Consider the following 14,866-nt stretch of genomic DNA (forward strand, 5'->3'; position numbering starts at 1 on the left):
TTTGTGCAAAAACTTTTTAATTTAATGTAATAAAAATTACCCATTTTGCATTTCATAATGTTCTCTGTCTCTTGCTTGGTCATAAATTCCTCCATTCTCCATAAATCTGACAGGTAAACTATTCCTTGCTCCCCTAATTCGTTTATAGTATCAGCCTTTATACCTAGATCATATACCCATTTGGACTTCATTCTGGTGTACGGTGTCAGATGTTGGTCTATGCCCAGTTTCTGCCATATTATTTTCCGGTTTTCCCAGGAGATTTTGTCAAACAATAAGTTCTTATTCCAGAAGCAGGGGTCTTTGGGTTTATAAAACAGTAGAAATGATATAACCATTGACTACTGTGTCTTGTGTACCTAACCTATTCCACTGATCCACCCCTCTATTTCTTAGCCAGTACCGAGTGGTTTTGATTATCTGCTTTATAATAATACAATTTAAGATCTAATATGGCTAGGCCAGCTTCCCTAGTCTTTCTTTTCATTAATTCCCTTGATATTCTGAACCTTTTGTTCTTTCAGATGAATTTTCATATTATTTTTTCTAGCTCTAAAAAATAATTTTTGATAGTTTGGTATGGCACTGAATAAGTAAGTTAATTTAGGTAGAATTGTCATTTTTATTATATTAGCTTGGCCTACCGATGAGCAACTGATGTTTTTCCAATTATTTAGATCTGACTTTATTTGTGCAAAGAATGTTTCGTAATTGTGTTCATGTAGTCCCGGAGTTTATTTTGGCAGGTAGCCTCCCAAATATTTTATAATGTTTACAGTTAAATGGAATTTCTCTTTCTATCTCTTGCTTTGGGCTTTTTTAGTAATGTATAGAAATTCAGATGATTTGTGTAGGCTTAACGTTTGTTGTGTTTTTTAAGTTTTGAGTTTCAAATTTGATTCCTCCTTCCCTTCCCTCCCTTTTCCCTGAGACTTCATATTTTCACTGAGGATGCCCTCTGTGTGTGCATATACCATTTTCTTTAAGATTTTGGAGAGATTAAAATATAGGCATATGGGTCAGTAATTGCCAATGTCTTTTCCATTATCTTTTTTTTAAAGGGAAATAATAGCTATATTTTTTCTCATTCTTTTGAAGGGGAAAGAAAAGAATGATCATTTATATGACATCTCCTAAGTGTCAGGTATTGTGCTAAGTGCTTTTAAAAAATATTATCTCATTTGATCCTCAAAACAACCCTGGGAGGTAGGTGCTATTATTATACTCATTTTACAATTGGGGAAACTGAGGCCAACAGTTTAAGTGACTTGCCCAAGTTCACACGGCTAGTATTTGTGTTAAGTGTCTGAGGCTGGATTTGAACTCAGGTCCTCCTGACTCCAGGGCTGGGGCTCTATTTACTGCACCACCTAGTCTCCCTGGACTCAAGTCTTTTTAACTAGACCCAATGCTTTATTCTATCATGCCACCAGATACCTACTTTTTTCTCTGAGATATTTTGAAATCAATTCTTGAGGGCGTTCAGAATTGTGTTACTTCTTTATAAATTTCTTTTGTGTACAGTATTAATCTCCTGATTTCTTCTTGTGTCATTCCCATTTTTTTTTCCAAATAGCATATGAGGTACTAAGGTGTTCAAGTACCAATGTTGTGGTTCTCTATTTATCCATGATGAAAATTCTCACTAACAAATCTGTTCCATTTTGCCTCTATTTGTTCTTCCAATTTTATTTACAAATACCTTTGGGATGGTGTGGCTTAATTGGGTCTCATCCCAAGCTTTCTGCAAACTCGATTTTCGTTTCATTGATTTTCATTCTTCTGTGAAGTGATGCTGTTCATAATTTTCAACCATCATCCTTCATAATATTTTCCAAATGAGTTTATGGTCTAAACTTGTATTGCTATTAGATGTCATGTCTCTCTGCTTGGCAAGGAAATCAAATGTTTGCTAAGGCCAGTTTCTGGGATCTTTTGGCCCTCTCATCATAATGATTATTTTATAGCTAAGAAATGATGATAATCAGTTAATCTTTTATCAATTTCCCATTTTTCTGAGTCAACAGCTTATTTAACTAGGCTAGATTGGAGCTGTGTTAATCACACATCATGTTTTCTCATCTTTATTCATTCTCTGAATTTGTTGTTTATTTTTTACTTTTTTTCTATCTGGTCAATGGTCTGACTACACACATAAGAGCTTTTTAAAATGACAAATGACTCCCACATCAATAATCAGTCACTTCCTTTGTATTAAGGAATAGAGACAGGACCTGTGATTGCATTTATATCATCATCTTCCAGATGAGAAAACTCCCTCTATCAGTATAAGCCAGAACCTTCTCTGCAGCTTAGTCTTAGCTGCCTAGAGCATTGAGAGGTTTGGTGACCTGCCTGGGCTTATAGAGCCACGTATGCTTGAGAGAAGGGCTTGGAATTAAGATCTTACTGGTTCCAAGGCCAGGATTCTATCCACAATGACACACAACCTCTAATTTTTTTAAATTCCTCAGTGCTTACAATATCAAGTTACCTTATGACTCTTCTTGAACAATGTGTTGGAGATACACCTGCCTGAAGCTCCTGAAGAATCTCAAAGCTTTTGACCCCTCCAATTTCTTAATGTTAAGCCATAGTCTCCAACCATTCTTTCCTATGCCTACCTTTCCATTAAAATCAATGAGCAACAATGTTTATGTTATCTTGTTAAGTTCTTCATATAATTTCTTTATTTCTCTAAACTAAGCTTTAATTAGGAGCAGCTAGGTGGTACAGTGTATAGATATACATTGTATAGAGGAATGAACAAATGTATAAAAAATAAAGTAGGGGGTGCCTAGGTGGCGCAGTGAATAGAGCACTGGCCCTGGAGTCAGGAGGACCTGAGTTCAGATCTGACCTTAGACACTTAACACACATACACACACACACACACACACACACACACACACACAAACCTACCCGTGTGACCTTGGGCAAGTTACTTAACCCCAATTGCCTTCCAAAAAGCAAAAATAAAAAAAATAAAGTAGCAACTGAATGATAAACACTGACTGAATGAAAGTATAAATATATTAGATTCAAGTATATTTGAATATTTACATTGGTGGTACAATGGAGGGAGTGCCAGGCCTAGAGTCAGGAGGACCTCAGTTCAAATCCAGCCTCACATACTTACTCGTTGTGTGACCATGGGACAGTCACTTAACCCTGTTTGCCTCAGTTCTTCACCTGTAAAATGAACTGGAGAAGGAAATGACAAACCATTCTAGTATCTTTGCTAAGAAAACCCCAAATGGGGTCACAGAGAGTCTGAAATAACTCAATAACAACAACAAAAGCTTTGATTATCTTTATGGTTATACTTTTGCCTGTGTTCATCATGAGATAACCAAATATCCTATGAAATGTTTCTTCTTGATGCCTTAGAACTGAGCTCCAACCAACTCAACTAATTCTTTCATTTTTCCCTTTTAAGAAGACTCTATGGCACATACTTATATTTAATTACAACTTCCTTATGTCTTCCAGGTTCTTTGGTAGCAATGATATCAATATTTGTCTGATCTTTCTTTTAATGGTGTACAGGCTCTCTGGTTGCTGGACATGTATATCACATTTAGAATACCAAAAATTAAATCAATATTTACAGAGTCTAAAAACTGATTCTTAGCCCTGCTTTCTATCCCTTTCACCATTCTATTGCTAACCCTGCAGAAGCATAACAGGGCTACATAAGACTAAGCTCCACTTCATGCTTTTTCTTTGCATCACAGGTCACCAATAGACTAAGAATTCATCACCTAATGGCAACCTGATGATGATCCTCTTTGTATATAACTTGGCTGGTTCTCAGACAGTAGGTACAATCTGTTGATGAGGATATACTTAAGAATTTTCTGACTTGGCAGAACTACCAGGTACAGCCTTTAAGAACCTAGGGTCGGGGAGGCCAAGTGGCTCAGTAAGTAAGAGCACTGGCCCCAGAGTCAGGATGACCTGGGATCGAATCCAGGCTCAGATACTTACCACCACATCCAGAAATAACTGGCCGTGTAACCTTGAGCAAGTTACTTAACCCCAATTGCTTAAAAAAAAAAACTAAGGTCACCTTCATGCTCAAATCACCTTGTCTATTCAGCTCCTGAATTTTGTTAGGGAAAACTAAAGAATTCAGCAGAGTTGTTCAATTGAAGTCATTGTGAATCAATGGAATCCTCACTAATGTTTGGGAATTCATTTGCTTATCTGCCAATCAATAAATGTTTACTGAAAACCCACTAGGTGCCCAGTACTGTACTATATGATGTGGAATATAAAAGTAAAGAAGTAAAACGTGGTCCTTGCCTCAGGACTTTCAAAATCCAACTGAGGATATAAAGCAGAAATATATCGAAACAATTAGAAAATGACTAAGTACTGAACTTGTTGCCCCTTACTGTAAGTTAGAGAGGAGTTCAGAGGGATAATCACTGTGGGCTGAAGCAAGAAAGGTTTCAGGGAAAAGGTAGGGCTTGATCTGGGGCCTGGACCTTGAGCAAGGTTTAGATAAGTAGTAGAAAGTAGAGAATTCCAAGAGAGGAAAATGACATAAGAAAATCAAAGAGGTGTATGAGCATGGCATGCTTGAGGGAAAGTGAGTAGGGACAGTAACAGCAACATTGTGCGATGACCAGCTCTGATAGACTGAGCTCTTCTCATCCACACAATGATCCAAGACAGACTCATGATGGAAAATGCTATCCACATCCAGAGAAAGAACTATGGAGTCTAAATGTTCATTGAAGCAGACTGTTTTCATTTTTTTTTCATGGTTTTCCCCTTCTGTTCTGTTTCTTCTTTCACAATATGACTAATGTAGAAATATGTTTCACATGATTGCACATGTATAACCTGTATCAGATTGCTTGCCATCTTGGGGAAGGGGGAGGGAGAAAAATTTGGAGCTCAAAATCTTATAAAAAATGAATGCTAAAAACTATCTTTACATGTAATTGGAAAAAATATAATATTATTTACCAAAAAAAAGGAAAGTGAGTAGGGACTATTTGTTAGTGGTTCCTTTGGAAATAACATTAGATAAGAAGGAAAGGAGACTGATTATGGACTTGAAAGCTGGGAAGAGGAAACTAAACATGTTATCACAGAAAATAGGGAGCCATTCTTGCTTCTTGAACAAGGAAGTTATATGCAAGAAGGTATTTTAGAAAGATAGTTTAACAATAGAGTACAGAATAGATTAGAGAGGGAGAGACTGAAGAGAGGAAGAGGAGGTTATTATAATAAGCCAAGTATAACAACTGCTGCCAGTCCAGTGTTCCAAGGTTTGCCATCTGGGAGGCTTGAAGAATGGTGGTGACACTAACATGAATAGGATTATTGAAAAGAGAAGACATTTGGGGAAATAATGTCAGATGGGGAAGATGAGGAATTCAGCTTTGAATTTGTGGAGATGGAAGTGATGAGATTGTTATATGGAGAGATCTAATAATACCGCAATATGGCACAAGATCTACAATTTCATTATTTGGGAACTCCCTTCATTGGTGTAAATATCAACCTAAGTATAATTTAGTAAATAAGTCAAGAGTTTCTGCAGCTCACAGAGCTTACATTACTTGCTCAGGGCCACACAATCAGCAGGTATGAACAGTGGAACTTAAAGTCAGATCCTTCAAGCCCCAAACTCTATCCAATATTCCATGTTATCTCTCAAGAGATATAGTACTGTAAAAAACTGAAAGTATGGACTCAGTAATCTACATAGAAGAGCTAATGGCATGCCTCACTGATTCCCCGACACCACTCTCACTGTCCCAAACCTCCACTCTTCTGAAGCCTCACAATTCCATTCAAACTCTCCCTCTTATAAGATGACCTTGCCTCCTGCTTTACCAAAAAGAACCACTGCTCTGAATTCAGTGCTGGATGTGGAGTAAATGTTTGAATCCCAACTTAGACACACCTTGACCTTCAGTTTTTTCCTCTGTGAGAAGGGGTCAGGAATACTTGAGCTGCTGCCGCACAGGTTACTGTGAGTGTCGCCGGAGTCTGGCCTGTGGGCAGAGTGCCCTGGACAGCTTTTCTGACTATGAATGGGCCGTGGAAGCCGCTTCTGGACGAGGCGCAGTGATTCATATGAGAAGTGCCTTAGAAAGACTATGCACGGTGCACTGACATTCTGTAACCTGGTGAATTTGAGGCTTTTTGATTGGCTGCAAAGATACTTCAGAGACCTGGGTCAGCACTGGCCATTATTCCCCTTCCCCACCCCCAAAAACAGCACTGCGCTGATGGCTTGACTCTGGCTCACAACATCTTTGTTCAGTCATTGCAGCTGTGTATCCTCTTCATGATCCTGTTTGGGGTTTTCCTGGCAAACATACTGCAGTGGATTGCCATTGCCCTCTTCTGATCATTTTATAGATGAAGAACTGAGGCAGAGTTAAGTGACTTGTCCAGGATCACACAGCTAGTTAAGTGTCTGAGGCTGGATTTGAACTCAGATCTTCCTGACTCCAGGCCCTACTCATAGTATCTAGTGATAGACAATGATGTAAGGGGATTAGGCCTTCTCCCCTGTGAGGCCACAGTGACCTTGTGAAAGGGTCTCAGTCCTCAGGTTTTAAATTTGTTCTTTTCCATTCTAGGTGAAGTGAGTTGAATCTCTGATCTTGTCAGGGCAGAAGGGTTACTTAGCATTAAGTATTCCAAAGCCTGGATTTATAGCCAGCACAGAATTGATCCCTGAGGAGTAAGGAGTGAGCATCAGGAAGGACCCTTTGGAACCTGGCCAGAAGAAAGTGAGATGATGACTCACTCAACAGTCGAGCTGCATTTGGACACTATGTTGGTGGGACCAATGTTACGTAGGACCTGAGCTAAGAATATGCTCCTAAGGTATTAGCAGACAAAGGGCAGTAGAGAAGAGACAAGTCCAAAATCCTTCAGGGAACCCTAGAACCCTGAGGAGGAGATGTAGCACCCTGACTCTGAGAGAGTGGGTCAGAATGCACTCACTACTTGTGGGGCACTCGGTTTATGAGGAATGTGCTTTGAAAATCTTAAAGTACTCTATAAATGCGAGTTGTTAAGAATTAAACTATCTAGCTTTGTCTCTACATCTCTTCTCACAAAGAAGTACTTTTTTCCTACTGAGAAGAAACGTTGTTTTTCCTTCCAGTACCCCAAAAGAAAGACGTATCCCTTTTGCAATTAAACTAACATAAATTTTGAATTAGAGTGCCACAAAGTTTTACCATAATGTCACTCCCTTCAGATATCTTTAGTGGCTCCATATTATCTCTAGGATAAAGACAAAAACTCTTAAGCCTGATATTTAAAGCCCACTGCAATCAAACTCCAACCAACCTGTCCAGAATTACTCCCTTTCATAGACTCTATAGTCTTGCTGAACTGGTTTACTACCTTTCTCCCATGCTCCTGGGCCTTTTTCCATACTCTTCTACAAGTGGTTTCTTATGTACTCCTTTCTCACCTCTGCCTCTTAGAATTCTTAGCTTCTTTCAAGGTTCATCTCAGTAGTCACTTACTTAATTCTGCCCCTAATTCTGTTAGTGTTTTTTCCTTTAAAGTATTTTGTTTTTATTTAACTATGTATATGTTGTATAGACCAATAGAATAAAAGGTCCTTGAATGCCATAGCTGTTTCTATATCCTTAGTGTATAGAATATATGGGGTTTGTTGAATTAAGTTTAAAACTTTTATTTTATTTGAATCAGGAAGAAATAGCTTTTCCCTACTCAAAGGAAATATCTTTTAGCCTGAAGAGCTTCCTGAGGCAGGGAGAGAGTTGGTTATAATATAGCGGATTTGGAGGTAAGAAGTCTTGGGTTCAAACCCTTACTAACTGTGCAGTCCTGAGCAAGTTGTTTAACTTCTCTGATACTCAGTTTCCTTATGTGTAAAATGGGGATGATAATGGTACCCATCTTACAGAATTGCTGTGAAGGTCAAATATAATAATGTGTATGAAGTATTTTGCAAACTGTAAAGTGTTATGTGAAAGGTTATATGTTACCACTACAAAAATTATTATTATTACATCATTATCTGGGAAACTGAGGTATGGTAAAATAGATATTTTTCTCATTGTCAAATAATAAAAGGCAGAACGATTTTGGTTTTTGCAATTATGGTGTTATGATGCTTTATTCAATGAAATTAATTAACATGTAAATAGTTACAAAACAAGTGAAGCTGTTTGCATTTATTTTAATATTAAGTTTCTGATACAGCATTTAGTTTTTAAAACAAAATAAATAAAAGGCAAGTCCAAGAAGCTTGGGCCTTTCTCCTGTGTTTTAATTCTGTGCTAGATCCATTTATCTCCTCATCCTTTCTCTTTTGCATTATCTTTTCTATTCCCTTTATCAGAGATGTGACTAATTGAAATCATTCTGTTACTTTCACCTTCAGATCAGGGTAATTGCTTCCTATAATCCCACTTTTTATGGCCAGCTTTCCTTTAACTTATTCAGATCAGCTCCTGAATGGACAGCTCCCTTTCATTCTTTCCAAATAGAGCAATTCTAGAATGGTTGAGATTTTCCAGCTGTTCACCCAGATCATGTGGATGAACCAGGGACCTGGGCATCTCAGAGCCTCATGGTTCCCTTTCTTTCATGATGTTCATGCACGGGATTCTTCTTTTCATAAGGCTGCTTTGAATGTTACCTTCTAACAACAAAACAAACTTAGTATTATGTCTATCCCTGACTCATAGAATCCTCATTTCTAAAGGCAGCAAGGAAGTTCAGATCCATTCTGTACTCTATATTGATGCTCCCAAATAGGGCCTAAATTGTATGGATAGCGTCCATTTAGGACAAAACTAAGAAATTAGTTCTTTATACTTTTACCTTTGTCCTGTGGTCAGCTGTTGTTTAATCACTGTCAAAAAGATACTGAAGTACCTGTTTTCATGGAGTACTCTCCTAGGAGTTGTACAGTATAATAGAGGCACTTTCCCTTCCTTCCGGGACCTTACCATTTCAAGTAGATAGTACTATTGTGGATGAACTGGCAAAGAATACAAACACTGTATAAATGAATGAATAAAAATATAAAAATAAAATAGCAACTGAATGATAAACATCGGCTAAATAAAAATATAAATGCATTGGATTCAAGTATATTCAAATATTTACATTGGTGATGCAATGGATAGAGTGCCAGACCTGGAGTCAAGAATATCTGAGTTCAAATCCAGCATCAGGCAGAGTTATTAGCTGTGCAACCCTAGGCAAGTCACTTAACCTGTTTGCCTCAGTTTCCTCATCTGTAGAATGACTTGAAGAAGGAAATGGCAAACCCCTCCAGTATTCTTTGCCAAGAAAACCCCAAATGGGGTCAAAAAGAGTCAAAGAACTGAAAAATTATTAAACAACAACCTACATGCCAAACATATGTACAGTAATGGTGAACTAAGAGGGAAAATGAAAGACAATAATTCTAGATTCTGACTAGATCAGTCTTCATTTGAACTATTATCTTCAGGGAAAAAGCTCTTTCTTCCATTCCTAGTCTTCTGAAGTGAGGTCAGCCTAAGGCAAAATTATAAATAAGAGCTCATCTTTGTCAATCCCTTTTCTTCTCTTTTGGGGAATCCTACATGACTCTTCACGACAAATCAGCCATTCAAAGTCCTCTACTGTGATGCTCTAAACTAGGTCCTATTCTTTAAATCATTCCCTCTCTTCATCCTTTCCCTCTCCATCCCCACCCTATCCTGAGTATTCAATATCAATCCCTAAGGACAGTGCTTCCCAACCCTTTAAAATTTCAGGATCTATTTTTAATGTCACAAAATTAGCAGAATGCCACATGGTAGAAGTTGTATTATCAGTATTCATTGATTAAGAAAATACAAGATGACAGCTACTATGAATTCAGTAACACATTTAAGTGAATTTACACTGTATTAATCATAACAGCTTCTATGTACATTTGAAAATAGTAATACACAGCAATGCTAGGCATTATTCAGTCTGCAAAAGGAGTATTTGGGTATTTATTATACTTTAATCACATAATGACTTCACAGTAACTCTGAAGTCCTGAAGTTGAGAAGTATTGCCTTATGATTATGCCTTCTGCTTCCTCTCCAGTCTCTTAACCTCTGCTTCCTGTTTGTCTCTGTCTCTCTTTCTCCATCTCTCTCTCCATTGTATTATCTGGTACCCCTACTCTATTATTAAATAAAGTTGTATTATTAGTATCTTTAATTAATCTTCCACCTTTTCCATGACTTACTACTTCTCTCTACATCAGCCACAGGGGTGGTCATAACTTTGCACCATCATCTATAACTTTACCATTGCCATGAGTTTTAACTCTCAAGTTCCCCTCTTTGATCATAACTTTCTATCATTCCTTCTCTCACTATACTTTGCTCTACCTAAACCAATTCTTTCTCCTTGTTGAAACTTCCAGTCCTTCCTTTCCTCTTTGTCCTTCTAATCTGTCAGCCCTATTCTAGAATTATTTCATTCTTTTACAGTTTAGACTCTATAATTAACCAATTAAACTAAACATCATCCTACACTTTCAGCCCTCTTGGCCTTCTGCCTTCCATGCCCCACCAATTTTCAGACATATGTCACCTCACTATCTCTCTTCTCTGTGCCTAATTCCATATTGCTAAATGCCTCCAGAGGAAGTCATGCAACCATGCCAACTAGGTCCTCTACAACCTTATTTTTTCTTTTTGCCTTTTTTTGGGTAGGGCAGTTGGGGTAAAGTGACTTGCCCAAGGTCACACGGCTAGTTTTTGTGTTCGCCACCTAGCCGCTTCAACCTTATTTTTTCTAATTTCAGCTGTATCCCAGAGAGAGAGAGAGAAAGAGAGACAGAGACAGAGACAGAGAGAAAGAGAGAGAGAGAGATGGGGTCCTTATTCCTATCTATGTCTCTCACTTGCATTAGCAGGTTGGGTTTCCAGTACAAGGCTAGCTACATCTCTCCCACAGAGTTCTAGGGGTAACCTTAAGGGATTGTGAGGCATCTTTCTAATTCTATCGCTTAAGCTCCCACTCTGGTATATGTTTCCCAGTATCAATCACCAATTATAGATATATCATCTAAATTACTAATTAACCCTGTGGTTAGAATTCTTTATCATTTAACCAATTAAAATCAATCAGCTTGGGGGCGGCTAGGTGGTGCAGTGAGTAGAGCACCAGCTCTGGAGTCAGGAGGACCTGAGTTCAAATCCGGCCCCAGACACTTAACACAAAAACTAGTTGTGTGACCTTGGGCAAGTCATTTAACCCCCAATTGCCCTCTAAAAAGCAAAAATCAAATCAAATCAATTAGCTTTTATAAAGAGTTATTTGCTGAGAATTCATACCAAGAACAGAAGTTAAAAGCATTTTCCCCAACACTAGAGATATATTTTCTAGTGCATTAGTCCTTGAAAAGAATGGGCTTAAACTTAAAATGATTTCTACAAAGCATTCATCCCACCAAGTTCATTCCCAAATACAGGAGAGTCAATGAACGAGCCGTTCTCTTGCTTGCTGTGTCTTGGCTGCCATTGAGCTGGGTCAAGCAAGACATTCTCTTGGGCTGTGCGGGTGCCTCACCCAGCTTTATTGTTGGCAAACTATAGTATGGACTTCTGACCTTTTGAGATCTTGCAAGGCCTTTTAGGGCCTATACCACAGGTGGGTAACCTGTAGCCTTGAGGCCACATGTGGCCTGTAGGTCCTTGGGTGTTACCTTTTAACTGAGTACAAGTCTTATAGAACAAATCCTTGTATTAAGAGCATTTGTTCTATTAAGTTTGGATTCAGTCAAAGGGCTTGAGCTCAAAGGTTCCCCAACTCTGGCCTATACCAAAAAGAGGAAGACACAAACAGGAGGTAGTCATATCCCGGATACAAGTTTACCTGGAAAATCATTTTTCAAAGGCTTCCTGGCAACTCCAGATAAAAGAGGGTACAAGACAAAGTCCTCCCAACCAGAAGTACAGAACACTCCATCTTCCTCACTCAAATGTAACCATGGAAAAAGAGTTGCCCTGATGGGATTCTTTTGTGTATACACTCAGTTCTGGCTCTGCAGAGAATAGCTCAAATTTTTTAAAAAATATTTTATTTTTCAATAAACAAACATTCATTTTCTCTTCCTCCTATCTCTCCTCTTCCTATTGAGAAAAAAAAGAAAAACAATGCTTTTACATAGACAAGCAAAGCAAATTCCCATATTGACAATGTCCAAAAATATATGTTTTACTTTGCATCTTGATGTCATTACCTCTCTGTCAGGATGTAGGTAACATAGTTCATCCTTGGTCTTATGGAATCATGGTCTTTGTGTTGCTCAGGGTTCATGGTTCCTGTCTTTCAGTCATTTTTCTTTACAATGTTGTTTGTTATTGTATAAGTTGTTCTACTGTTCTTCTCAATTCACTTTGTATCAGTTCACACAAGTCTTCCAAGGCTTTTCTGAATCCATCACTTTCATCACTTTTATCACACAATAGTATTATGTAACATTCATATTCCATAATTTGTTTACCCATTCCCCAATTGATGGTCACATCTTTTTTTTTGGAGGGGGGGAAAGCAGGGCAATTGGGGTTAAGTGACTTGCTCAAGGTCACATGGCTAGTAAGTGTTAAGTGTCTGAGGCCAGATTTGAACTTGGGTCCTCCTGACTCCAGGGTGGGTGCCCTAAACTGTGCCACCTAGCCATAGCCCTAGCTGCCCTCATATCCTTTTTTTTTTTTAAAGTTATTTGTCACTTCCAAAATAGCTGTATTTACAAAGATGTATTTTTGTACACATGGGTCCTTTTCTTTTTCCTTTGATTTCTTTGGGATTTAGGCCTAGTGGTGGGTCAAAGGATATGAACAGTTTAAATATTTTTTTGGCCATAGTTTCAAATTGTTTTTGAAAATATTTGGACCAATTCACAGGTCCACCAACATTGAGTGCTTTAATGTACCTGTTTTCCCATAGCCCTTTCAACATTTGTCATTTCCTTTTTTTGTCATCATTGCCAACCTAGTGACTGTGAAGTAGAACCTCAGAGTTCTTTTAACTTGAATTTCACTAATTTCTAGTGGTTTGGGGCACTTTTTCATATGGCTATTTCTTCCTTTGAGAAATCTCTCTTGATTAACCCTTTGTTCCCCTTGCCTTGGTAGCTATTGTCAACATACTATCCTTAAGCCTGAGGCCACCTCTATTGCTTCTGATCAGCAAATGTCCTCACCTATTTTACTGAGAAAATTTAGACCATCTGTTGCAAGTTTTCTCTGTCCCCTACTCCACATACCAAAACTTGCCTATGTTTTTATTTATCATTTATTCCCTTATGTCAGTTTCTGAGAAGGAAGTGACCTTCTTGTTTCCAGTGATTGACCCACCTTACTTATGCCCTAGATCACCAACTTCCCATTTCTTTTGAAAGATTTCTCCATCATTCTCTCTCCCCTTCCTCTTTCTCTGTCTCTCTCTTTCCTCTCTCTTCACTCTCCCTCCCTCATTACATTCAAATTCTCTCTAGCTCTACTGATTCCTTCCTGTGTCAACAAATATACTCAGGTCCTCCATCTTTAATTTAATTTAAATTTGATTTTCAGTTCCAAATTCTCTTTTCCCCCATCTCCTCCCCCAGTCATTGAGAAGGCAAGAAATACAATACGCACTACACAATAAGTCATACAGAATATTCTTATACATTAGCCATGTTCTGGGGAAAAAATCAAGAAAAATAAAGGAAAAATATGCTTCAATCTGCACTCAAAGTTCATAAGTTCTTTATCTGAAGGTGGATAGCATTTTGCATCATCAGTCCTTTAGAATTGTGGCAGATCATTGTAGTGATCAAAGTTACTAAGTCTTTCACAGTTGATTATCTATCTTTACAATATTATGAGGATTGTTTTCCTGGTTCTACTCACTTCACTTTGCATCAGTTTATGTAAGGCTTCCCATGTTTTTCTGAAACTATTTCCTTCATCATTTTATTATTATTATTAGCCTTTGGGAGGGTAATTGGGGTTAAGTAACTTGCCCAAGGTTACATGGCTAGTTTTTTTGTGTGTATGTTAAGTGTCTGAGGCTGGAACCGAATTTGGGTCCTCCTGACTCCAGGTCCAGCACTTTACTCACTGTGCCACCTAGCCACCCCTCCTTTATCATTTCTTATTCCATCACATGCATATACCATAATTTATTCAGCCATTCCCTGGTTGATGGGCATCCCTTCAGTTTACCACCACAGAAGGAGCTACTATAAATATTTTTGTATATATAGTTTCTTTTCCTTTTTCTTTCATCTCCTTGGGGTATAGACCTGGTAGAGGTATTCCTGATCTACTCCATTTTTCAAAAGCTTCCACTTGGCCTTGCCACCTCAAGCTAACCAACTTATGTCTCACCGCCTTTTCACTGCCAAACTCCTAAAAAAAAGTTATCTGTACCTAGTACTTCCACTTCTTTACCATCTATTTACTTCTCAACACCTTGAAATCTGACTTCTCACTCTTCCATTTGACTAAAACTATCCTTCCCAAGGTCATCCATGCCAAGATTAACTGCCCTTTCTCAGTCCTCATGCTCCCTGACCAGTCTAGCTTTTGATATTCTTTAGCACCTCCTGGATATTCTTCTATAATACTGTTCTCTGCTCATCCTTCTCCTATTTGTCTGACCACTTCCAAATATCCTTTGCTGGATTATTATCTCATTCCTGCCTCCCATAAACATCTCCCAAGACTCTGTCCTGGGTTCTTCTCCTGTATACTTTCTTTCTCTCTTTCTCTCACTCTCTCTCTGTCTCTGTCTCTCTCTGTCTCTGTCTCTCTCTCTGTTTCTCTGTCTCTCTCTGTTTCTCTCTCTCTCTCTCTCTCTCTCTCTCTCTCTCTCTCTC

The sequence above is a fragment of the Petaurus breviceps genome, unplaced genomic scaffold (genome assembly GCF_028583685.1).
Source record: "Petaurus breviceps papuanus isolate PSGF00001 unplaced genomic scaffold, PetGlider_PUasm1.0 685, whole genome shotgun sequence".
Classification (NCBI taxonomy): domain Eukaryota; kingdom Metazoa; phylum Chordata; class Mammalia; order Diprotodontia; family Petauridae; genus Petaurus; species Petaurus breviceps.